The following is a 24433-nucleotide window of genomic DNA, read 5'->3' on the forward strand; positions in this document are numbered from 1 at the left end:
GTCTCGAAAATGGGTAAAGAAAGAATTTGTTATACTGTGAAGAATTTGTGAGGTAATTTTAAGAAGAGTGATAAGTTTGGTAAGTTATTATATATTTGTTAAATGTATTTGGATTTATTATTATGAATATTTTAGATAAATAAGTGTTTGAATTAAGAATATATTTTAAAGGTAAGTTTTGAAAAATATAGAAGTTTTGTGTGATATTTAATTTAAAATAAATTCAGAAAAGAATGAATAAAAAATATTATTTTTATAAAAATAAAAAAGAAATTAAAATGTGTACTGTCAAATTTTTTTTCGAATTAAATATTTTTAATTCAAATTTTTAACGTACCAAATCGAATTCGAATCCGAACTTGGTAACTATGGTACATAGTGAGTGCGGATGTGTGGAGGTAGAAACAAGGGGGTGGGACCTGAATGTGCGGAATTGCGGAGTGTGGACGCTGAAACATCATTGTGCAGAGTGTGGAGCTCTACACTTGCATTTTAAAAAATCGTGTCACTCACATTTTAAAAAATTGTGTCCACTGAAAGTGTCACGCCCCTACACCTGCGGTAGTCTTCCAACCGCTTGTAGCAAGGTGCGGCACCACCGAACGCTTTCTTTTCACCAATACTAACATTCATGGACTACACCTACTTTCACATTAACATTACTTAGCTTGTGTTTCGCAACCAAGTAAACATACAATTATCCTTTATACTTAATGAAGCCCATACTCATTCATTATCCATAGCAATTATAACAAGAACACAACAATTGCAACAAGTATAAAGGGGAGGGGTAACTCCCCGTAATCTGAGTCTGCCCGACAATTTATTAAGAATATCAGTTTACAATAAACAAGTGTGTCTTGGCCGAACCAAGTCTCACACTTAACCGAATTTACAAAGAGAGGCAAACCTGCCTTTTACAACAGTCTTGTGCACCTCTTGCACAAAGGACGGTGCTCACCCGAGCCACCTAAAATCCCAAGCCAAGTCTTACACCAAAACCGTACTTCAGAATCCACCCCGGGCACACTTGCCCAACCTTCGACTTAATTACAAGACTCTGCCCAAGCGTACAGTCCTCTTAGAGAAATGCGCATGAGATATGCGCAGTTCCCTCTTTAACTGCGCACTTCCTTCTTGTTCCTTGCGAAGAGTGAGTGAATGCGTTGGTGATTATGAGCTCTCATGCTCCACTTATATATATGCTTCTTAACTTAGTTTACATATGGGGTGGCAGCCCCTTGGCCAACCCCCAATCCATACATAATGCGCCCCCATAAGGGCCTTTACCAAGTCGGCTTGCCCTCACCGCAAGCTCCTTCCAAGGCGTTATATAAAGGTTCAACACTTAGTCACATTCTTAAAGTGTCGTTGGTTTTGTCGCACATGACTCTTGTAAACGTCGCATTTCTTCCGCACTCCCATCGCACTTCCGTTCATCGCGGGCCCGCCGTGCGCCTGCGCCCTCATGCACGGCGACTTCACCCAACGCCCGTCGCACAATCGCCCGGAGGCCTTACATCCTCCTCCACCTGAAATCATTGTCGTCCTCGACAACATACCATCCTGGTAGCCATCCACCAAGATTATCATCATCCACGATGTTGACTTCTCCACACAAATCAAACATCCTTGCAACATATGTAGAGCCTCATCTCCATGATGCCTCGACTTAGTGACCAACTGCCACCAAGCTCACCATACCAAGGTATGCACCTCAACGGTATGCTCTCCATCAGATGTCATCTCGATCCATGATTACTGACCTCTTCGTTGCAACCTCCATTGCAACATCTCATGTTGTCTTCATCATGTGTCCCCATGTGAACTGCTGCCATGATACTCCAACATAATGCTAACACATCTCTGTACACTTCCGGACCCCATGTCTGAACTAGTCGGGTGATCAGTCCAACTATCACGCTCAAACCATGAGAGTGAACATCCTCATGTCATCATTAGTTGTTCCTCAAACATCTGCCACATCCTCAACTCATCAAGAATTCATCTCCATAATCCATGCTCAGGTCCATGGAACTCCATCCATCTCATCTGCAACATGTTTTCCATGATGTTTGGTGTCAATGTGCTATATGAAATCAGCCACATCTATCCCAACATCATCATCTATGTGTGTCTCCTCCATATGAAGAGACCCTCTCCTCAAACATCGACTCTCGATGTGCCACATCCAGATCCATGAAGCAACCTCCATCATATCTGCAATGTGCCATCCCTCAAGTCTACCATTGAAACAAGTATGCACTTGTCTCATCTCCCCATGTGCCAAAAGTAGTTGAGTTTCAGCTCAATCCATGCCCAAGTCAAGGCATCATCATCATCATTGTAACTCCATCACTTCAAAGTGTCTCATATCGATCCTCCACATCAAGTCACTCTTCCAAGCCATGCCCATACATGAACTTTGAAAGTATGCATCCCATACTGCATCAAAGTCTCCGACCTCAGCTTCTCAATGCATCAAATCCTCTAAGTCCACCATGTATGAAGTCCCTAAAAGTCACAACCTCATGTCATCATGAGCTCCATGAGTCATCTCCAACCAACATCTCCATGTAGTAGGAATGCTCCATAATCTGCTCACAACTCCATCCAAGTCCATGGTCTTTTTGTACATAAGTGCACAACCTCTCCATCGGCTTATAAGTAGTAAGTCTCCATGTCACACTAGCAAATCCATCTGCACAACATCCCTGCCTTGGCACTCCTCATTGGATGCCCATAAGTGACACCTCTACAAGTGCTCCTGCATAATGTCCCTGTATAAGACTGCCATGCTCCATGTCTCCAACCTGATGTCCATGACTAAGTTGCCCATGTAGTCCAACCAAGTAGACTCATCACAACAATCGGTCATCCTCATCCAAGTCTGTAATCTTCGGTCTAGTGAACTCGGTCACTCAACCATATCATCATGTCATGAGTCCCTCCATCATAGCTCCTCCACCAAAGTGTCCACCAAGACTATCTCTTGGTCTCGGCCATGAGAAGTCCACCCAAACATCATCAACTTGTGCCCTTCAATCTGCCCATGAGTCATGCCAAGCACTTAGCCAATCTTTCATATGGCTAAAGCATGACCCATTCATCCACAACGATCATCAAGTTCCACCCTTGTCAAGGGCCTTTGTACCTTTTACCATAAGGTCACAAACAACCCCAACAAGTCCTGCAACAATCAACAATCCTTGCTTCTCCATACAAGGTCTCATCCTAGTCATCCATGGCAAGATCCTCCATAGCATAGGCAAACTGGCTTTGCCTCTCCCTGCATATGGTCCATCCACCAAATGCCCAAATGAAACACAAGTATCAATACTTACTTCATCATCATGAGGCCCATGTTTGCAAATTGCACGATCCTGGTCCCACTTGATCATCCTCAAGTTCATCCTCCATCATGGTCATGTTTGCAACATCTTCAACTATCATCACTTCCTCTTCCTTGCCAGCACAATCTGCAACTTCATCTTGCTCCATTGTCCAACCAAGTCGAAGAAGTTCCTCTTCAACACTCTTCTCCAAGACTTCAAGTTCCTTTCGGATCCAGGGCTTCTCCTCCTTCAACCTCTTCAACCTGTATAAGGTAAGCAAGAGCTTCCCTTCACCTTCTTCCAAACTTGCCATGCCTTGTCGTTCAGCTTGGTCCAAGCACTAAGCTTCACCTCTGCTAAACCCGCTTCCACTGTCACAAGCAACCCTGCTCACCAGCTCTAGACTGAGCTCCGATACCAACTGTCACGCCCCTACACCTGCGGTAGTCTTCCAACCGCTTGTAGCAAGGTGCGGCACCACCGAACGCTTTCTTTTCACCAATACTAACATTCGTGGACTACGCCTACTTTCACATTAACATTACTTAGCTTGTGTTTCGCAACCAAGTAAACATACAATTATCCTTTATACTTAATGAAGCCCATACTCATTCATTATCCATAACAATTATAACAAGAACACAACAATTGCAACAAGTATAAAGGGGAGGGGCAACTCCCCGTAATGTTAGTCTGCCCGACAATTTATTAAGAATATCAGTTTACAATAAACAAGTGTGTCTTGGCCGAACCAAGTCTCACACTTAACCGAATTTACAAAGAGAGGCAAACCTGCCTTTTACAACAGTCTTGTGCACCTCTTGCACAAAGGACGGTGCTCACCCGAGCCACCTAAAATCCCAAGCCAAGTCTTACACCAAAACCGTACTTGAGAATCCACCCCAACCACACTTGCCCAACCTTCGACTTAATTACAAGACTCCACCCAAGCGTACAGTCCTCTTAGAGCAATGCGCATGAGATATGCGCAGCTCCCTCTTTAACTGCGCACTTCCTTCTTGTTCCTTGCGAAGAGTGAGTGAATGCGTTGGTGATTATGAGCTCTCATGCTCCACTTATATATATGCTTCTTAACTTAGTTTACATATGGGGTGGCAGCCCCTTGGCCGACCCCCAATCCATACATAATGTGCCCCCATAAGGGCCTTTACCAAGTCGGCTTGCCCTCACCGCAAGCTCCTTCCAAGGCGTTATATAAAGGTTCAACACTTAGTCACATTTTTAAAGTGTCGCTGGTTTCGTCGCACATGACTCTTATAAACGTCGCATTTCTTCCGCACTCTCGTCGCACTTCCGTTCGTCGCGCGCCCGTCGTGCGCCCGCGCGCCCACCCGCGCCCTCGTGCACGACGACTTCGCCCGGCGCCCGTCGCACAATCGCCCGAAGGCCTTACAGAAAGGCTCAAATGTGCTAGTTGGAACAACATTGTATAAAGATTATTCAGTAATTAATTTTAACCATTATGTGTCCATTGCTATGCTTTGTAGTTGAAATTTGCATAAATCACCACCTCAACGAGTATACGGTGGCATAATAAAGTATGAGTTGATTTGAAAGCTTTGATGGTGTTTCATCTCGACAATCCAAGGACAATCTCGGTGCCTTCCATCATTCATTGCACTCATAGACATAAGTTAACTGATTCTTAACAGTTTTATAAGGCCTTGTGTGCACCTCCTAAGAAATAATTTTTGTAACGGTTGATTTGTATAAGGGCGTCGTAGAATTTATAATGAGAGAGGGCTCACTAACTACGTCTTCTCTAGCTACACATTTCATCGCTTTAATCTGAAATCCTGTAGTGAGTACCCACCTTCAATTTCGGCGCTTTAACTACCCACCCACTAAAGGATTTCAAAGTAAAATACCCTATACCTCCCCCATCATCTTATTTCCTTCCGACTCTGAATTTTTTCTTATCCTTAGCCAACGCTTTATTTTGGCCTAAAACTAATGCTTAGTAAATGCTCTAGCAAGTGATTTATTAACGCTTTAATATTTAACATCTAGCCTAACTGTATCACTGAATAATACTAGTAGATACCAATGAGGGGTAGATCCTCTATCGACCGAGAGACCATCCCTTAGCCATAGGCAGAAAACTTCACTTTCGAGATGCCAGGCCATTAGGAACTATGCATGGACCCAACTCACAAGAGGCTATTATTGTTTTGTGACTTGCAGAATTTTACTGGTAGATAGCATTTATTAATGGTCATTTGAATGTACAATTTACTAATAAAGTCAATTTCGACGTCATCATATGTTTCATACTAGAAATATACCTCTTACTCAATTATTTATTTTCCTTCGTCTCTTGTCTCTCTATATTCTTATGGAAGGAGGTGTTATTCTTTATCCATGCCAAAACAATAGACTAGGACAAGTGCTATCGTTTATCTACGCCAAAACAAAGGACTATTTCTTCTTCCCTTCTATGTTTTCATATCTGGTATTATGCGTAATCGTCTGATGGTTGACTAAAAAGAGCGTATTTGCAGGTCAGTGTGCACTGAGTTGCTGAGTGAAGCGCTCGATCACATAACAAGTATTACGAAGGGCTTGATTCTTCACTTTTAAACATCAGGTTGGCTCCCTCTCTTATTTACGTAATAAGAGATGAACCCTTCGTTGAATGAAATGGAATTTAGTAGCCAGATGACCAAACGATTCTCCATTATTCAAAATAGCATACCAGATGATCAGACAATTCTCCAACGTCCTGTGTTTACCCTTAAGAAGAGCAATAATTTACAACAATTAAGGCATGCTGAGGGGTCAAACGTGTGGCACAAAGGTGATACTCTCATTTACCAAGAATCAATTGCAAGATATTATGCAAAATGAAATGCGGCAGCAATTCAAATCTCTATATTATTGTGAAAACGAGCTGCATAGTGCGGAGGTTGCGCGGAGCTTTGCACAATGAGCTTCCTCTGCACTATGGAGGGAAATGAACAGTTGCAAAAGTGGTTATAAATTTGCAATGTGGAGAAAACAAATAATCCATAATTAATGAAGTAAGCTGAACTAGGCGTAAAATATCTTACAACACGAAAGAATCTAATAATAGTTGCAACAACGTTAAAATCCATTGTTGAAACATTAATATATCTTTAATGTAACTACGGACGTTAAAACCCATCACTGAAACATTAATATTTCTTTAATGTTACTAGTTACTTTATTATATAGATTTCAATGCGGGTGGCATAATAACGTTGGTATTCACAGGACGCGTGGAAGCAGTGGATCACAGATGGATCCAGCATGACCTAGGATGGGATAACTTTGAAAGTCGTTGCAAAGATGATAAATAGAATCTATCGTTGAATCTATAACTGCATAATCTAGAACTGGTAGGAGCTCTGCATAATATAAAATTGGTACTGCTCCTACGTCTCGGTCTAGATCTAGGTCTAGAGGCTTAGGATTGATTTAACCAATAGATTTTTTTCGTCGTGCACATCCTCAAATCGAATGACTGAAAAAAGCAACCTGAATAGAACCACATGCATGTATATAATACACGTTTCAAATGCTTCTCTAAAAGTCTTTAGACCTGGAGATAGGAATATGGATTTCTCAGGTATCATTTATTGACGGGAGCAAGGGGCATTCTATCTACCTATACTGATAGTTATACGACTCATGGGACCAACGGGTAAGAAAGAGTAGTCATTCTCTTACCCGAGGGTGAGCAGCAAGAAGAGCAGGATGGAGCAACATTCTGGAAAAAGAGAAAAGGAGTTAGGGGGCTGTCCTCGCTGAATCTAAGCACTTATCTGTGGCTTTTCTATGTGAACGCATATAGGTAATTCAAACACTTATCAGTAAATGCACTTGTACATTATCTTTTTGTCTTAAAGCAAGGCATAATGACCAAGTTTTCTTGTTGTTATGTCGGGTAACGATGGGATGTGCGTACGATAGGACGTGTAGGATGGTTGTTTTATAATGTGCGGACCTGAGTACATTTCTTCACAGCTCTGCATAAGCAAAGATCTGCATAAGGCTCGTAAATATTTTTAAAGAATTTTGTTTGAACTTTTCAAATAAATCTATTTATACATTAAAATAAATTAAACAACACTATAATATTGGTTAAAATTATGAAAAGTGAAAATACCATTATTATTATGCTTTCACTTTGTTAAATCACTCCAGCGTAATCCTTAAATGTCTAGCTTAAATTGCTACGCAAAGTCAGCGAAAGGGTTGCCCATAGGAAAATAATTTATCAAACAAATAATTGCTCAATTTGACATAAAGAAGGTACTTGGCACCGTTACGATGGTTATGAAACATCTTCAACATTTAATAGGTTAATAATAAATATCGTATGGTGGCAGAGATTTCATTGCGTAGAGGAAGTTTTCTCTGCAAAGTGAAAGCTCCGCACAAGGAAGCTATGCACTTTGACAACCATGAAAGTGTTGGTGGAGTCCACCCCAGAGTATGTGCAATGGAAGTGTGTGTGGAGGAATTTGTGTGTAATTAGTAGTGAGAAAGAAGCGGATACACAAGGAGTTGTGTAGAGGTGGTTGTGCAGAACAAGCATGTGCATAAAAATATGGGCTAAATGTGAACCCCTCTTAATTAGCAATAGAGGAAAAGACTGTGCTGCATTGTAACTATTAATCTTGTTATTAATATAGAAAACAATAAGCTTGAATGCTTCCTGACTTCCTATGGTTATTAATGCTGTTCACGTTGGGAGCCATGGGCCCTATTTATTTATATAACACTCATTTCCTAGTGTGACGTTTTTAATGAATGAATGTGTGGATTTGCAATAATCTGTCATATAGGAAAGTACGATGAGAGAGTTATAATAAAGGTTAGATAACATGATTAAAAATAAATAAATTTTAAAATAATTTAATTTTAGTTTTATTAAATTTTAAATGTTATATTATGAATATAGACTTGGAATTTTTCTAACAAATTAAACTAAATTAATTGTAAATAAAAAAATCATAATCACAATAAAATTGAATATTTACAAATGATCACATTAACTTGAAATAAAATGGGTTACTAATTTTTTTATTAAATTGCATCCATGAAATATGAAGAATTCCTGAGAAAGCCCCAGGAATTCTTTCACTCATAGCTTTCACTCATTCGGGCACCATTGACGAGCTGGTCTGGTCCTTTCCGAAACCTTCCATTCCTCTCACTGTCAAAAATATCTACTCCCTCATTTCTTCTACCCTCCCGCCTCCTCTCCCCATCTTTCCTATCAAGCTATGGAAAGCCCCCTGCCCCCTCAAGGCGATCCTCTTCTCTTGGCTCCTTTTCTCCAACAAGAACCTCACCTGGGAGGTTCTCCAGAGAAAAGGTTGGCATGGTCCGAGCAGGTGTTCTCTTTGCTCAGCTCATCCTGAATCAAACTTCCATATCTTTTTTTACTGTACAGTCTCCTCATCAATTTGGTATGAGCTCTCTCTCTCTCATGGTTTTACGCATCGTTCCTTTCCTTCTGTTCTGGACGCCTTCCTTTGGTGGAGCACACAACGGCCCTCCTGGCGCGCACTCTTCATTTTAACATGCTGGCACATCTGGACTTGGCGGAATCACCGTATTTTCCAGAACTCCATCACGCCTCTGCAATCAATCTTGGTTTCCATTTTAGGATTTATGCCCTCCTCGGCGTAGCTCCTCCTTTTTATCAGGCTGTCTCTTTTTGCCTCTCTTACGGCTCATATGTGTTACTCCTAATATGTTTTCAATTCGGCAAATACATCTCTCATTCCACTGATGTTGAAACAGCAGCTGGTTTTCTGTTATAAGGGATCAGCCTTCAGTATTATGTCTCCACGGAGACAACTGTATCTGAACAATTATATCATCTTAATATAATTACATCCTGCTTTTTTCTTTTGAAAAAAAAAAGAAATATGAAGAATTCCACGCTTCTGCCGTATTTCTATGAGTTGAAAAAATCAATCACAATAAAATTAAATACTTACAAACAATCACATTAACCTCGAATAAAATGGGTTACCAAAATTTGTATTAAATTTCATCCATGAAATATGGAGGATTCCATACCTATGTTCTTCCATCCTCATTTCCATGCGTGGTCTGCTTTGTTACTCTATCTATATATATATATAAATAATGGCGTATTATTTAATATTTATTTTTTATTTTTATTTTTCTAATCTAAACGTTTTCTTTAATTTATTATGAATAATGTTAAAACGTTTTTTATTATTTTGTTTTTATTAAATATTATTTGTGAAATTTATAGTAAGTAATTGAAAAATTATATATCTCTTTTATAAAATGTTTTTAAAGATAATAAGAAAACTTTTTTTCATCATAGTTTATATTAAGAGAATATAAAGTTCATTATACATACAAAAAACTGAAGCCAAATGGATCCAATCTGATACATGTCTAGAAAAACAAAAACTGAAGAGGTGTTCAGTCCATTTTACCCAATGGTCAGATACTGGAAAAGAGATCTAGTCGAAACATAGTACTTACAATAACAGATTTTAAAAATTGAAGTCACTGTAACTTAAAAGAAGAAACACAGAGATATCATCAAAAACAGCAGTGACCTAGGCTAAAAAGAAATCACATGAAAGGAGGCCAGCAACCCAGAGCATCAAGTCAGTTCGAGAGTTCCGTAACCAAGATAATAAGAAAACTTTGCACTTAATGAATTTGATATTTCTCGATTCCTGTTGGGTTTAAAGTTAGAGATGAATCTAAGTTTTTCCATAATTACATTTAAAAAATATATAATTGGATCAATATAACATATATCATAAATTTAAAAAAAAAATATTACAAAATCATTTTTATGAAGAAGATGAAACATGATATATATATTAAAATTTTTATAAACTTTTGTGTTAAAGAAGATGAATAATAATGAATAATATGGTAAAGATAATGGAAGATAATCAAGGACATACACAATATGTTTTTAACTTTTCTCATCATCACACATTTGCATTTTTTTTAAGCAATTATATATATATATATATATGAAAATTGAAATCAAATAAAATCTAAATCTTGATTTTAATAATTATAATAAATGTAAGTACTTTCACGTCATATTTCTTATAACATTGATCTTTACTTCAATTTAATTTATTTATAACTTATAGATTTTAACATAATAATAAGATCAATATAAATGTTGATTTGTTTCTCATTCCATTTAACATATGAATAAAAGTAACTTTGTTACTCAACATAACATAATCTATCTAAAAAAATATGTTAAATAATCGCTATAAATCTAGACAACAGATCGCTATAAATAATTCATTGGACAGATCGTCACAACAGATCTCTGATAAAATTATATTTAAAATCTAAAATTCTACAATATTATATTTTGATTAGATTTTTGGATCTATAGATTTATTATTAATTGTGCATGCATGCGAATTAAAATTATGCAGAAAATAGAGAACAACAAAATAAAAGTTCTCACACACATTTAATACAAAATATGTTTTGGACACCCTTTCAGGAGAAAAACCAGCTAGAAGGTGAGGTTTCTCTACTCTCTTTTTCTGGATGGAAATATGGTTGTGTGTACAAAGAAGTATGACCTATGGCCTATGGGTTGCTACAATGCACAATTCCTCTCTATGTGCTTTGCCTTCTATCCCTCTTGGCTATTTTGGTCAGTTATGGAACAAAATCACTCAAAAGAATGGAATCCATTTTCCTCCTAATGGCTTGATTATAACACAACTTGATAGCCTACTAGTGGTTAGGTTTGACTGCCTCAACTCTTAACCAAATTTACAAAATAGACTTTTATATAGTCTTCTAAATCATAATCACTTGGCTAGCCCATTTTCCATGAATAATGAGGGTTGATGTGGCATCCTCTGGAATAATGGTGTTGAAAATAGGAAGTATGGTGTTGAAAATGGGAAAGAAACTTCTGAGTGGCGTAACTTTCGCATATAGACTCTGCGTTGTTGGAAAGGTGTTTATATTTAGAATAGGAAAAAAAAAGCGTGGCACTAAATTGACAAAGGGTCACACTCAAAAAACATCATCTAATGCCTCAAAATTCTGATAAAAGGTTTCAGACATGTTCTATTTTTTCTACTCTAAAAGTATCAAGATAGATGATAAACAATATAATGATCTAATTCGGATCAATTACAATAACATTTACTATTAATTATTTTTTGTATAAAAGACATTTACTAAGCAACAATGCATATTACACTTGTTATTATTTTATTCTTATATCATAAAATTTTGTTGTGTATGAAAAATATGTAAAAAAAATCAATGAAATGAAGAAGAAAAGGTATTAAACAAAATTTCAATAATCTCAAGTTTAAAAAATAAAAAAATAAGTGACATATTTAAACAAAAAATATATGGTTTATTTAAATGAATCTATTTGGATTACATATGGGAAATAAAAATGAGATAAGTATGATTGTCCATATGATACCATGATCAAAATGATGAATATAATAATTTATTGCTTTTAAAGAAAATGCCATTCAGTGGTATTAAAACGAATATTTTTTTCTTTTTTCTTTTTTCTGAAGAGCAATCACAACTTTCTATTATAAATAAAAGGTTATATCTACTAATGCATTGAGGTGCATTCTTGAAGCTTGTTTTTTTTTAAACTGTGTTCAGAAAAAATCGCTGAGAAGAAAATATAGATCAGTTTCATAGTCTGAAAGATACAAAAAAAATAATGTAATATAATATTTCTATCAATATTCACTTAAGGATCTCATACATATATAACGATAATAAAAATAAAAAATAAAAAATTGGTGCTGGGAGTAGAAACAAAAAGAGTTGAAAAGTAAAGTTGGAGCTTTAGACTTGCATAAAAGATTAATGTCTGCAGTTATGCTATGCCCCATTTACATGTTCTGAGACCTGCTAGTCCCCCAAAATCTGGTGAGTGTCTCTTTTGGATAACTGATCTACTCCAGAATTCCTTTCCCTGTAGATGTGACAACACACAATAAAGTTAAAGGCATGTTTGATTTTAAAAATTTCTTCAAAAATCGACAATAGTGTGTGATTGTGGCATCTTTGAAACTCATTAAATGAGTTGAGTTGATGACATTTAAGGAATCCCCAAAAATTTGAAGAGATCGACAATCATATTCAAAAGCCCAACATAATAAAAGTTCTAAGGATAAGAATTCAACATAGTTATATGTGCCCCTGCCCAACCCAATTTTTATAGTTTAGAACACGATGATCATTAAGGTATAGAATGAGCCCCTTCCCCCATTGATTCCATCCTCCAATGAAGCGTCATCAAAATATGACCATTGGATTTTGTGGTTTATTTCTTCTTTAGAGATGTTCCTATGATTTTGAATTGTTTCCATATATAGTAACAATGCATGAATCACTCTTATTTCAGCATCAACGAGGTCAGGGGTTAAGGATCATCCATAAAAGTAGATTTATTATAGGCGATCCAAATTCCCAAGCAAATGAGAGTGGGAATATTTCTTACAACTTCACTTCCTGATGCATCTCACCAATTCTTCCAAGATTCCTTAAAACTGTCCTTGACAATGCACATTAAATCCCAAAATATGTTTTGTGTTTTAATAGATGTTTAAAGCAAAAGGACATTATAAGAATAATGAAAGACTCATTTTGTCTCGTTTTTGCACAGAATACACCATCCATGGCCTTCTTTGTGCCTTTTTGCAGATTATCCCAAGTATCAAAACAAATATAATAATTTATTGTATTTAAAAAAAATGTCCTTCAAAGTTTTATAATTGAAGGTGTTATTTTATAAATTATTTATTTAAATGAATTTATTTGGTTTATATATGGGAGACAAAGACGACATAAATATGATAATTAGGTCGATAGGCCTTCCTTTGAATGAGTTTAGTCATCTACCTTTTGATTCTATGATTGACATCTAGCGTCCAACTGGAATCTGGTTTAATTGACATCTGGCATATGTTCTCAGACTATTCCTCCCTCACCAAAACTGCTTTCCGATTTCTGCTTCTCCTGCCTTCCGCTTTCTCCTCTTCCACTACTCTTCCACAACCTGCTACAATAATGTTTCTGATTTCTGCTATGCACTCTATTGTGCACGACCTGCCTTGCTGCCTAACAATGAATTTAGCTCTCGGTTATTCAGTGGTGATTCACTATTCTTCTTTACAGCTCGATCCTGCTATACCATTTTTACAACTCGATTCTATTATACCCTGTTTACAGCTCTGTTGTTCTGTTTAGAAGTTGTTCGTTCAGGTGCTCAGAGTTCTTCTGTTCAAAGTTCAGTGGTTAGTGCTCTCAAGACTGGCTTTTCTGATCCCATTCTCTCTCATTTTTCTTACACCGTTATAATCTCAGTCCAGTGTTTTGTTGTGGGTTTTTTATGGCAGGTACAGGTTAAATCAGTTTTCTGCGTCGAATAAATCAATTTTCTGCCTCGAATATGTAAGCCTTGCAAGTATCAGTGTAGCCCATTTTCTTGATTGTATTAAGTTCTTGCTCGGCTTAATGACCAATAGCACACTAGATATGGTTTGTTGCCTAGTAGCGGAATCAAAATCTCATTTTTATCGTTTCAGATATGTGGCTCGAGGGCGGGACATAGTAGGGGGCATGCATATTCATACTAGAGTAAAATCAGCTAGGCTAAAATGTCATAACATGATCGGTTATACACTTTGGAAGTAGCAGTAATCCCTCTAAGTGACCTCTACGCGGCATCTGCACTCTGAATATTAACGGTATTGAAATTTTCATTAAAACCTCTAAACCTACTACTGTCGATGGCAACGATGAAGAGCTTGCTTTCCTAGAGGTCATTCAAAGGGTTTTTGTCTCGGTTCGGTATTGAAATGCTTTGTCTGTGTTCAATTTTTTCATCTTCCTCGTCTTTTAAGAAAGAATTCAATGGTGATTATATGTACAGAAGCGACATCGACACTCGGAAATTTAATGGTATTGAAATTTTCAGTAATTTTTTTGGGAAGTTACCTAAACACCATTAGGGTTTTGCCCATTTCTATTTTAGAACCTGTAAGAGTCGATGTGGTGCAAAAAATTTAGAGGTCTATAATAAAACTGTATCTTCTAAGTTATTTTGTAACTAATTTTTCCTGGAATTCAAATGTTGAAATATTAAGGTCAAGTTCTATGCATTTTGCCCAAAATTGATAGCTTGAAAAGAGTCAATGTGGTGCAAACAAATTAGAGGTCTATAATAAAACTGTATCTTCTAAGTTATTTTGTAACTGATTTTTCCTGGAATTCAAATGTTGAAATATTAAGGTCAAGTTCTGTGCATTTTGCGCAAAATTGGAAACTTGAAAAGTCTGCAGAAATGTTTTTGTGGTCAATTCAGAGAATAGGGGTACTATAGTTAAGGTGAAATTATAACTGGGGAGGGTTTCTCTATGTGAGGTATCGTTGGTCAAATTTTTAGTTCAAAGGATTTCTCAATGTGGGTATTAAACTTGAATCAATTTTTATTGGGCAAAGAATTTCTCAGTGCGGGCATTAAACTTGAATAAATTTTTTTATTGGGCGGAGGATTTCTCAATGCGGGCATTAAACTTGAATCAATTTTTTATTAGGCTGTGGGTTTCTTCATTTGGGGTATTGAAATTTAGATGTATTTCTTTAATTGACAGGTGTTTGGGGGTAAATTTTTTTGTTGGTAGGAGGGTTTGGAATTGATAAATAGAAGGATGACATGTTGTAATTAATATCAAAACCCTATTGGTGTGTAGACAAATGTCATTCTTCATTTGAAGAATTGATTGAAGACTAAGAAAAAGGTAGAAGGGTAGCTCCTGATTTTCGAATTATGATTGTGAATAATTTGTTTGTGTTTTTTTAACAATTACATACTCACAAAGCAATTTTTCTTATGTTTAAGTCATGAAGTGGTTTATTGAGAGATTTCCATGAGCTCTTGCCGCATAAAGGAGCTGATTTTTCTTGGAGGCCAAGAAGATAGTTAATCGAGGTTAAAATTCCGTCTGCGAAAAACTTACTAAGGTTGAAAGCTGCTTTCCAAGGAAATTGCCAAAGAAATTAGAAACACCCAGAACATCAGAAGTCTGTGAGGGGTTTACTCAAAGGAGGCCATCAGTGGCCAAATATCTCATTTTCCTATTCTTTTGGCACAGATAATTTATCATCAATTGTTGGCTTACGCAATTTGGGCTGTTTCAATCAATCAAATAGATGGTTTGATCAGACATTTGATCACAAAAATACAATTTCTATGTCAGGAACTCTTTCCCCGACGTTTTCAATCCCCTCGGTCCATGGTCCTTGATGACATGTTTGCTTTCCTAAAGGTCGTTCAAAGAGTTTTGTATCAGTTTTGTATTGAAACCCTTGGTGTCTGTGTTCCATTTTTCCTTTTCCTGGTCTTTTAAGAAATAATTCAATGGTGATTACATGCAAATTGATGAGGAAATACACTATTGTTAATTTAGTTGTTTCCCAGTAAAAGGGACAAGGTATGTGGAGAACGGAGGGATTCTAAGGTGAAAACCGAGAGGATCTTATTCCAAATGTGCAAAATATATACCTTCTGCCTGAATGTTATTGAAATACATTTTTTAGTGGGTTTTACGTTGTGTAAGAAAATACATCCTCTATCCCATTTGCTTGGGTTTATTCTGAGTATTTTGTTCTACCAAATGTGTAGAATATATACCTTCTGCCTGAATGTTATTGAAACACATTTTTTAATGGGTTTTAGGTTGTGTAAGAAACATGTGGATTTTTCCTACAAGGATCGCATATCATGTGCGAACAACATATTGCTGAAAGGATCAATATTAAGTATGGCTAAGAAATGTTTCTATGTCATACATGTTTTTAAGGGACTGTAAAAGGTGTCCTCGACCATACCCTAATCATTTATGGGATTTTCCCATTTGCATACTATAAGGATCTTTGAGTCGTTTGAGCTATTTCCAAATTTTCACAATACGTACCTTGTCGTTGAATGTTATTAACAAACATTTTGTCAATGTGGTCTAGCTTGGGTGGTTAATATGAGAGGTTGTTCTCCTCCCCATCTAGGTTGGATTTCTGCTTGTGACATGCTTACCCCTTTTGGGGGTTGTCTGTCTTTGGAAGGAGTCATATTAGGTGGATGTGTCTAGGTACTAAGAGGATGCATAGCTTATGCAAAGCAAGATAGCAAATGTAGATCAAGGGAGGGAAAGTCATATTATGTTTATGGGCTGAGTTCCTTTATGAATAATGAACCAAATTGGGAAACTCATAATTGCATTAAGCAAGGCTTGAGTGGAGTAGTGACAGAGGGTATCCCATGTTGTAGACCAAATTGGCTTCTGGAGGTGGGGGGATTGTGGGAAAAATCAGATGAGTCCAAATTAATATCACATGGATCTTTTGTTGAACTAGTAGTTGTACCTTAGCTATCCTTATCTGAAAACACCTATAATTCATTACCAACTCCCGTGTTTTATGATGCTAATAAATAACTTATAGCCTTATCTATTACAAAAATGCTTCTCCACTAACAAAAGGAGCATTCTACATCTACAAGTGAATGGATTTATTTGGATTTCCATCACTCACAGGGAGGGGCCTGCAACAATCATAGTTGTTTTCCTCTTCAGAAAAATATACAAGATGAAGACAATTGCAAATTGATTAATTTTACAGATCCTTCTTTGAAAGTGACTTCAATTTTTTTGAATATAATGGAGTATTTTGATAAGCACCAGGATAATCAACCTGAAAATAATGGTCTAAAGCTCTCCGAAAGTGTTGGTATATCAGATATGAAAGCAAAAGGAGCTTAGCTTGAACAGTCAAAATCTCTTAAGCATCCTTATATCCTTTTTTAGTTAGAAAAATTGTCTCCTATGTTTCAGCAACAATATAATGTGTACTTTTCACGTCAGCGATTTTCTATGTACGTTTTATAGCCTTAGTAATATTGTCATTAAGTATCTTTGTAATGCATAAGTCTAGGTGTCATACTTGTGGGATCATCACAATCTAGGTGTTGTGGACTTCTTGAGTACAGTGAAACTGTCTACAGATAGATGATCCCGCTTGTAGGAAACTGAATCTATCAAGAAATGTAGGTCGTAATGACCCCAACAGCTCATTCTTCTTTTTGTCAATGACAAACTTCACTTGGTCATAATTCGGATCTCGAATCACGTTCTTGGTGTACTGCTAAAGCCCTTTTCTTACACCCCTTTACCCAATGTAGCATACGTGACATTAAAAGGGATATATTTTTGTTGGGCATTTTATAGAGGAGTTCCCTGGCCTCTTCCAACTTGCATTTCTTACAAAAAACTATCAATAACAACATTGTATGTGACCACAATGGGGCAAATGTTTTCGTTAGGCATTTCATATAAGGGCTTCCTAGCCTTACACAACTTGCCTTTCTTGACCATCAATAAGCACTTTGGATGTAATAGCACCAAAACAAGCACTTTGAGATCATGTCCTGAGATTTCAGAGAAGATGAAAAACCTGAACTCAGAATTTTGAGGTGCTCTATGGGATATTTTCCAGAGGGAGACTGTACCCTAATTGTGTGGAAAAGAGAATTTAGGCACATTAATAATCTTTGTCTTGATTTGCAGCAAGGGATTCATTTCGGGAAGAGCTCTTGGCGGTCAGGCTTGTTTGGTCACATGAACTGCTACTATGAAATGCATCAAGATAGACTTGGTGATGCCTGCCTTGAAGAATCAGATAAACATGAGACCCAAGACGAAGAAGAAAAAAGAGGAGATAGTGGTGGTCAAATTGAGATCGAGATTGATCAACCAAGTGGGAATTTAAGCAGGCTTGATAAGTGGGCGAAGGAAAAGAGATTTAAAAGACCTAGGTATGCACTCCAAATTACTCTGCATGAACAATTTGTTTCAGTAACCAATAATGAAGAATAGGACTTGGCCCTATGTTTTGTAATGCTTGCAAGTGGAGTAAACACTACCCAAAACCCACAATTTCACGTTGGGGCTGTAGATCCTGAAGCAGGTTCCCTCAAGCTTCCCAATATTGGTTCCCAGCTTCTAAAATCCATGACCAAGAAGGTCAAATATAAGAAAATTAATGATGATGCCAGTCTTTATGATGATGACGAGGAGGCTATGAAGGGCAAGTTCAAGTGCACCACCTGCAACAAGGTTTTTCATTACTATCAAGCTCTTGGAGGCCACAGTGCTAGCCACGTTAAGTTCAAGGGCAGTTTTACACAGACATAGGATGAGAATGAGAGCCTAGAAGAAGACATAGCTGACGAGCTCAGTACTGGATCGGGCTCTCAACTGCCTGGCAATTTCCACAAGTCTCTTGCAAAGGAGAGGACTAAGGTTTCTGGTGCCAAAGCCAAAGATGGAACGAGGACAATTGAGTCTACTGCTATTTCAGGTAAGAAGATTCCAAGGATCCATGAATGCTCAATCTGTAAAAAGGGTTTTGCTTCAGGTCAGGCTTTGGGTGGTCACAAGAGATGCCATTAGGGTAGCAGAGCTTCAGATACTATAATTACTAGTTATGGCAACAAGGAGACCCCTAAGCTGCAACAGCTGCCTGCAAGAGTGGAACTATTGGACCTAAGCATGCCTGCCCCTTTTGATGATGATGGTGATGCTAGAGACCTCAATACTCTGGATGGTAATGCAGTGGATTCTCATGGAACTTCCCATGCCCAAACCCACAACCCTCCTTCCTTGTTGTCTTCGTTGATGAGCAACCACCCGAGACAAGGACTGTTCTTGTACAATAGTGATGTTGATTTAAGTAAAGATGACAAAGCAAATAGTAAGGTAGAAAGGATATTAGATTTCGTAGAGGGAACCATTCAAAATTCCCAGCGAGGGCACAATCATGGTTGCAATTATAAGGCACACAATTCATTATCTGTAATTGACTCATTTGTGTATAGGTATGCATTGAAATTTCTTTTGTATAAGACCAATAATTGGTAAGTATAAGTATTACAACAACGAAATCATGAAACTTTGAAAATATTTAACAAATAGGTTTATAACCTTCGGATTCAAATGAGTGACTGCATTGTGCAAGATAACTAACACCAACTCAACTATCTCTTTGGTTTGTACCAAACATTGTGAACATGATTTCACCAATTCCCAACATCAATGAGAAAATTCCATTGTTAATTTGTAGTTATTTTACATTTTTGGATTAGTTAATTTAGTAGTTATTTTATGTTTTTGGATGAGTTAATTTTGTTAAATTTATTATATATTTTTAAGAATTAAATGTATGAAGATGTAGTTTTATATATATATAAAGGAAGATGTAATTTTTTTAAATGAAGGTGCAAGGGGAATTAGGGCAATAGCATAGTCCTCTTGTTCCCCACATTTGCTTGGAATAGGAGTTGTTGTTATGAAAGCTGGAAGATGCTGGACTGCTAGGTGAAAAGGGATCTCCTAGGATAACGTTTCTTTCAATTCTGTTGTTGAATTTATTTTGTAATATATATTCTTTTACTCATGCTGTTCTTATTTGCTTAATGATAATGTAAAAATAAAAAGGAAGATATTCCTTTCATCACTAATTTTGAATTGCTTGTTTGCTGGTTGAAGAGTGATCAGGAAAATATTTTTTTCCATAAGAAATATCTTTATATTCCATATGAGGAATATAAATGTTTCAGTCCTTGAGGGACTGCTCATACATTAAGGCTCGAAGCCATTACAAGAAATACTCATTATGAACTCAATACATCACATGCAAGGATTGAACGTGTTTGGGGGCGATAACAAGTTAATACTCATTATGAACTCAATACATCACATGCAAGGATTGAACGTGTTTGGGGGCGATAACAAGTTAACAACATTTATGCCAACCACCTGAGCTAAATCCGGTTGATGTGTGTGTGTATAAGTTACCAGATTTCAGATTTAAATTTGGATATGGATCCACCAGTATTTTAAACATTAATAATTTGTTTTTACATTACATTAAGTCATTTTATGAACCATGTCACTCTTAACATGTTACTTTTAAGATTACTTACTAATAACATGCATGTGGTTTATAAAGTTTACATTTAATTCAATTATATACAATGGCAGTGGTTTATAAAAATTATTTTAATATATTTAAGAGCCTAATTCAGAAAAATTACTTTAATATATTTAAGAGCCTAATTAGAATTCCACAAAAACAATTGTTGAACTTCAGACTCTCTCAATCCCCTCTTAAGGTGATATGTGAGGAGATGCCAACTGAAGGAAATATGCTACATGTAACTACCGGAATTGAAAAATGAAAAATTAGAAATGGAGTTTCTTCAAGAGTTTCATGATTTGATTTTCTCAATCAATGGTGTAGGCTTCTCTAAATCTATGGATCCCATTTTTGGTGCAACCAATTTTATGGAAAGACCATGCAAAGTACAATTTGTCAGAGCTTCATAATGAGAATGGTCCAGTTTGAACAAATAATAAGTAGAAATTTAAAAAAGATTTATGAATAATTAAGTAAATGAAATATCAAAATTATATCTTACTTGGGACAAGCACAGTAGATTTGATACAAACTGCTCATTTTTAGGTAAATTCAAAACATATTAAAAATATATATTTATATATAAAGAAAGATTTCTCAACCTTTCTTTACAATATTTCTTATTGCACTGCACTAATGTGGCAGGTTTCACAAAGAATATGAATCAATGTTGGAGAAGAGTTACAATTGTGGAAGCATATGTTTGTGTAAAAGTTAACCAATACCCAAATTGACAATACAATTGAAAATATATATATAATTTAGACTGTAGATGTTATTTAGTTTGTAATATTCATTATTTTCTGTTTTTAATTTTTTTGAAAAATAATTGTACTTTTTAATCATTCATAGAAATTCAACAATTCCAACTTCATAAGTCTATCGGTCTCTCTTTATACCTTTTAAGACAATTGCTAGTTTATATAATACTATAATATTCACAGAGTTTCTTGATTCTTTCTTGATTCTTTCGTTTATGTGAATTTATTTCCCATATTTTAGAATGGTTTTAAAAATAAGGTGCGATATTAAGAATTAAATATCTAAAAATTTGAAATAAAAACATTTTATAAATTGCGTGATAAATAGTATTACACGTCATTTTACTGGAAAACATCTTATAAGTTGTGCGATAAATAGTATTACACGTCATTTTACTAGAAAAAGTCACCTTACTCATTGAAGATGTTTTCCTAAAAATATAACAATAAATCCAAACATGTATTCAGTATTTCTATTTGGAGATGATATAATAAACTCATAACTAATGTTGTTATTGTAATCTTCTATAATTCCTTCCAAAATATCCCATGAATTTTAGATTTCTACCGATGTAAAATCGTCATTTTTCAATAAATAAAAACAATATAGATGAAAAAGGGATGCTACCAATGTAGAATCGTCATTTTGCAAAAGATTTCCCCAGGCAAAAAGCTAAAGTCAAATCAATGTATGCATAGGAAGATTTTAAAATGTAGCATCGGGCAGTATGATGTATTGCATGCGCTCAGCTCAAATGTGAAGGTGCTTCTGAACTTCAAAAATGGCGTCCGCTGACATCTTGAGACAATGGGTTTCTTCCTCTGTCAAGTGAATGCTGGCAACGCCCAGTATCCCTCCTCTTCCCAGCTGAGCAGGCAGGCTCAGGAACACCTCCTCTTCGATACCGTGGAAATCCTTGGCCATCACTGAAACGGGATGAACCCTCCTCTGGTTTCGAATCACGCTTTTCACCAAGTTAGCAGTTGAGTATCCTATAGCCCACGAAGTGTACCCCTTCAATTTGATAACCTCATAAGCGCTGTTCACCACGGCCTGGTGAATGGCTTCCAGATGTTCTCTCTCGTACAGAATTTCCTGCTTGTCGAGGAAGCTCAACACAGGGACGCCCCCCACGCTGATGCTCGACCACAGAGCCACCGAGCTGTCGCCATGCTCGCCTACGATGTACGCCTGCACGTCCTGCGCATTCACGTCCAGATGATCTGCAATCATGGAGCGAAAGCGAGAGGAATCGAGGTTGGTGCCGCTGCCCATCACTTTGTTCGACGGCAAACCAGAGAGCTTCCACGCGATGTATGTCAGTATGTCCACTGGGTTTGAGACGACGAGCAGGATGGTGTCGGGGCTGAATTTCACGAGCTGCGGTACGATGGACTTGAAGAGATGGAAATTGCGCTCCACCAGATTGAGGCGCGACTCGCCATCCCGCTGCCTGGCGCCGGCCGTGATGACGCAGATGTCGGAGCCCGCCGTGATGGCATAGTCGGTGCCGGCCACTATCTTGGTGCGGGGCAAGAAGGCGGCGGCGTGCTGTAGATCCAGCATTTCGCCCCGCAGCTTGTCGGCCTGGATGTCCACCAGGGCGAGCTCCGTTGTGAGCTCTTGTGTAAGGATCGTTTGCGCAACTGCCATGCCCACATTTCCGACGCCGACGACGGTTATCTTTGTGTTTCGCGTGCTCGGAGAAGGCGGAGCGGCGCTGTGGATGGACTTGAAGAAGGCCCCGGCCATGTCAATGCCCAGAGATGACGTTGACGATGAATGGGCTATTGAATGCTTTTGCAATTGCTTCTCCATTCTAACTTCACAAAACTTTCGATGCCTTGGACTCTCGAGGTGTGTAAGGAATCTGCAATTGATGGCTGAGGAAGCTGTTACAACTGATAATAACTTTGGCTGCTAAGTCGATGCCCTTTTATTGGCAATGCTGTGAAGTGAGCGGCAAGCCAAGACGACGACGAAGGAGAAGGACGCTGGTGACTTTGTCTACGGGAGACGGCTGCCATGTTATTTCCCTTGGATTTTGGGTTATAGACTTTGACAAGCAAATACTTGATGTGGGTCTCCTCTTCTCTTCTAGAGTTATTAGGTAGCAGCGACTGAACAAACAGCCGCCTTTAACCCCCAGAGGGTAACAAGGTAAGATAATGTCTATTTTTATGCGTACAACTAAATTATTAAGGTAGACAGGCATGAGGTTACCATTACCAAGCTTCAACAAACATAGAGTTTAAAAACCCTTTTCTTGCTGTGTAAATTGAAACTTGGGCCAAATTTCCCATCAACGCAAAAGAAAATTTCCGTCTCCTCCCCATGCAAACGTCATCGTAGACGTCGTTATAGGTCCAGAAGGTTCTGGACTTTCAGCATATTCTTCGGATCCAAGTCAAAATGGCTTTCAGCTCACGTTTGTTTTGGAGGACGAACTCGGGTATTTTCTTTCGACCAACCTTTCAAAGCTGACTAATTTATCATTTATATATACAAGTATATACAGCCGAGTTTGAACATAACGCCACGTTTTCCTTAATGCGAACAAAATGGATAAATTAAAAACCTTTTATGGATATTTTGAGAAGATAGAAAAATGAACTTAAAACCTTTGAGAAGGGGCAGAGAATTATTCTTTAATATTGAACGTTTGTTGTGAGGAAAATCTGCACGAGTCTATGGTTCTATTTCTACGGCATGGTTGTTGGGGTTTTTCTGGTCTATTTCGAACCACCTCGCCGCGTGCATTTAATCAAGCGATTTAAGGCGCAGCTCCGTTTAGTCTTAGGTGATGTTCAGGTCGGTTGACCAATTCCAATGTCCATGAGTTTTGAAAATGAATGTAAGTCTCAGTGTACATTTAAACAGATCCAAGCCACAGCTTCTCCTCAATGATATATATGCTTCTTGATGATATCTATGACAGTTAGAACAATCACAGCGTCCAAAAGTATAGATTTATTTTAACCGCAGATTCACAGTGTCCAAAACTATAAAAAGTATAGATTTATTTTAATGGCAGATTTAATACGGGTTTTAAGATTAAATTTTTAAGTACACATTTATATTTAATATGAGTTTTAAGATTAAATTTCTTTAAGTACAAATTTATTTTAGAGTGCAAAAAATAATGTGTAATTTTTTATTGTTTAAATTATATTTTTGAATGTTAAAAATTAAATAACATATGCAGTGAAATATTTTATCAATTCACATTAAACTAATTTTTTTGTTATTAATATATATTTTTAAATATATGTCAATATTAATTCTTA

The 24433-nt window shown here is 37.0% G+C and overlaps 2 pseudogenes; both read right to left on the bottom strand.

Moving 5' to 3' along the window:
* Positions 1–1470, bottom strand: part of LOC149223487 (L-lactate dehydrogenase B-like) — a 44409-nt pseudogene extending 42939 nt beyond the window's left edge.
* Positions 1471–21711: 20241 nt separating this feature from the next.
* Positions 21712–23032, bottom strand: LOC149223488 (L-lactate dehydrogenase B pseudogene; annotated as a pseudogene).
* Positions 23033–24433: the final 1401 nt, after the last annotated feature.

The sequence above is a fragment of the Pinus tabuliformis genome, chromosome Q (assembly GCF_031772625.1).
Source record: "Pinus tabuliformis cultivar Carrire ecotype Pingquan chromosome Q, CPIR1, whole genome shotgun sequence".
NCBI classification, from domain to species: Eukaryota; Viridiplantae; Streptophyta; class Pinopsida; order Pinales; family Pinaceae; genus Pinus; species Pinus tabuliformis.